Genomic DNA, 3,510 nt, shown 5'->3' on the forward strand with positions numbered 1-3,510 from the left:
GCGCACAGCAGACACGCTCACACGGACCCACGCGCGCACAGCAGACACGCTCACGCAGACCCACGTGTGCACAGCAGACACGCTCACAGACTCACTGCGTGATGAAGACACGCTTACGCATTCATGTGTACACGAGACACATTCACACAGATCCACACGCGCATGACAAAGGTATGTTCACAAAGACCCATGCGTGCACAAGACACGCTCACACAGATCCATGCGTGCACAACAGACACATTCACGAAGACCCACATATGCGCCACATGTAAGGACACACACACACGTGCACCCCACAGAGACACACTCCGAGAGACACACGCGTGCAGACAAGCTCATGCACACGTGCAGACGTGTCCGTCCACGGGCACAGCCATGCACCTCACGTGTAGACACACAGACACATGTGTACCCCACAGACACATATACACATGTGCACTCCATGCACACACACACACTCCACTCACACACTCACAGAGACACACGCATGTACCTTACACACAAGCACACAGACGCAAGGGCAAACACTCCAGACTCAGGGCCAAGTGTACATATGCAGACACATGTGTGCAACCCACCACCCGCACACACGTGTGCACTGCACCCCACACACACACCTCACCAGGCCCCCAGAACACCCTGGGAGCCACGCATGGGTCTGTGGGCATGCACACAAGCAGCATGCAGTCACATGCGCATACATGCCCTGCGGCTAATGCGACACACCCCCACACACACCTCTCGGCCCTGCAGCCAGGCCAGGTCCCAGCCAGGGACCCCAGCCCAGCCCAGCCCAGCTGGGGACAGGCCCAGAGATGCCCAGCGGCCATCCCAGGGCACCCAGCCCGACAGACGGCTGGACAATCAGCCACTGCATGGGCTCGGGTCAGATAGCTGGGCCGGCCGGCAGGGCCTCACCTGCCGCAACCGTGGGGTGGGTGCAGGGCTCCCCTGGTGTCTTAGCTAGCCGCGTGGGCACAGGAAATAACATTTCACAGCAGAAAGAATGTAATTTGGGAAATACAGCCACATACTTACTACCTTGGTGCAGGTACAAGGCCCAGCCCGGCCGGCCAGCAGGAGGCAGGGAGGGGTGATCAGCCTCACTGCACTGCTGTTTCTGCCTAGTGGCCCCCGACCAGAGCACAGGGCTGCACCCCCAGCCCCAACACCGCCTGTCCACCCCCCATTGGAGCGTGCAATCTCTAGCCCCTTCCTCCCTTCTGCGTCTTTTGTGTGTGTCCTCTCGGCACGGGTCCGTCTGTCCCTTGGTTTCCCTCCACGTCGCCCACATTTGCCAGTAGTCTCTGCCCTGGATGCACCCTGGTCTCTCCTCTCCAATGTGCACCCTCCAGGCCTGATCCCTGACCCTACACCTCTCCCCCGGGCTCCTGTGCCCCTGGCTGGATGTCCCCCGAGAAATCCCCATCCTGGGTCCCCTCAGACACCGAGGCCCAACACTCACCCCTCTTTCATGCCCGACGCAGAGCCCATCACCATCACAGGTCCATGGTCCCAGGCACCAGATCTGAGCGGTCCCTGGACCGCTGATCCCCACTTCGGCAGAGCCCCAACCTCAGGGTCAAATGGGACCCCTAGCCTGGATCAACCCCAGCTTCGTGGGCGAGGTGCTCACCCGGCCCGGGTTGCAGGGACACTCACCACCCACCCGGGGCACTTCAGGCAGGAGGAGGACGAGGAGGAAAGGGGTAAGGGAAGAGTCCCTCCCCGGGGCCGCCAGGGCCTGCTGTGCAGACAAGCAAGGCTGTCCCCTCGGGCAGGCAGCAGGCACAGGGCTGTCAGTCAGCATCGAGCAGCAGAGCAGAAGGTGACCGAGTGGCCAGTGGAGCCAGGCATTGGGGGGCCACCTCTCTCCCCGGCCAGGGATCCTGCCAGCGACCCGAGGTCCCGTGGCAGGTGGGGACAGCAGGCAGCCCCGATGGCCCCCATCCTTCCCGCTGCTCAGGGCTCCTCCGCGTTTGGCTTTCTCTAGAACAAAGGACAGGCCATGGGGACCGGGATTCCGGAGCTGAAACCAAAAACTTGGGCCGGGGAAGCGCTGCCTGCTGGCTCTGGCGCGGCCAGCGACAGGGAAGTACCTTAATCAAAGCCACATGTGACCGGCGGGCAACGACATCTCAGGACTGGCTCCTTGGTGATGGCCCGGGGTCCCTGCCCTCAGCCCCGGGGCCCAACCCTGTGGCCTGGCGATGGGGGGGGGGGGTCCAGCACGCTCCCTGCCCCCACAGCGGGACACTGGCCGCCCTTGTCCGGGAGCCCGCCTCAAAGACAGCCATTTATACAACTTTCCACCCGCGGCTCAGGACGGAGGCTCCAGAGGTAGCTCGGCCAGCGCAGGCAGGAAGCGGCTGGAAGACTGAGAGAAAGTGACCAGCAGTGGCAGAGGGGCCAGGAGCTGGGGGAAGGGATGCCTGGGCCCCTGATGTGCAGCCCGGCCAGCCAGCACAGGCAGACGCTGTGTCCCTGAGTGCTCAGCTGACCCCCAGGCTGCAGGACCCTGAAACCCCTCTCCCACGGGACCTCCAGCCCACTCAGGTCTCCAAGCCCTGGGATGACCCCGAAGGTGTCCAGAATCAATCAGTCCCTAGCAAACTTTTCTCTCCCCAACAAATGGGGGCTCTGGCTGCACCCTAAACTGCACCCAGGGCTGGGCATAGACCCGGGCTGAAACCCGGGGTGGGGTGGAGGTGTAGGCAGGCAGGCAGGCGGGGCGCTGTGGCTGGGTGTGGCAGGCTGGGCACCAGGCCACCTGGGTCCTGGCCCACCTCTGCTCCCTTGGCTGTGACCTTGAGCCGGACCCTCAGCCCCTCTGCGCCTCAGTTTCCCCATCAGCACCGGGACGATAGCAGAGGGCATCATCCCCCTGAGCCTCCTGGGGCTAACCCCCACCTCATCCATGCCTCAGTCTCCCTGTCCGTGCAATGCAGGGACCAGGGACCCCCTGAAGTGAGTGTGGGGCCTCGGGAAAGACATTCCAACTTCCCCAACTTTGTCCGGGGACCCACTGGCCGGACGCGCCACGGACCCCTTGCCCGAGGGCCACCGTCCTGCTTTTGCGGAGTCAGCTTCATGTGGAGATTCCTGGGGGTCCCTACCAACTCCAAAGACGTTGAGGGTCCCTGGGGAGGCCCGTGGACCTGCTTGCTCCAAGTCCGAGAAAGGAACTCAAGGGCCCCATGGCTTCTGTAGGGCGAGAAGTGTCCCCAAACACCAGGACGTGGCAGTCCTCTGGATAATGTGGGGCGCCGGGCCCCCGCAAGTCTGCATGGCAGTGGCTGGCGGGGCGTCCCCATAGGACGCATGTGATGCGCGGGAGTCGCCCAAACTCCAGGGAGCCAAACTCCCTGGAGGGCTTCCGCGGGAGCCGGTGTCCCCATCCCGGGCAGTGCCCCCGGTAATTCCGCGGCGCTGCAGGGGCTCCCCCACCACGGGGCGGGGAAGCCCGGCCGGGGGCGCCGGGTCCCCGGGGCCCCCAGCGCCGCCGCGCTC

This window comes from Trichechus manatus, unplaced genomic scaffold, assembly GCF_000243295.1.
Source record: "Trichechus manatus latirostris isolate Lorelei unplaced genomic scaffold, TriManLat1.0 scaffold00057, whole genome shotgun sequence".
NCBI lineage: Eukaryota > Metazoa > Chordata > Mammalia > Sirenia > Trichechidae > Trichechus > Trichechus manatus.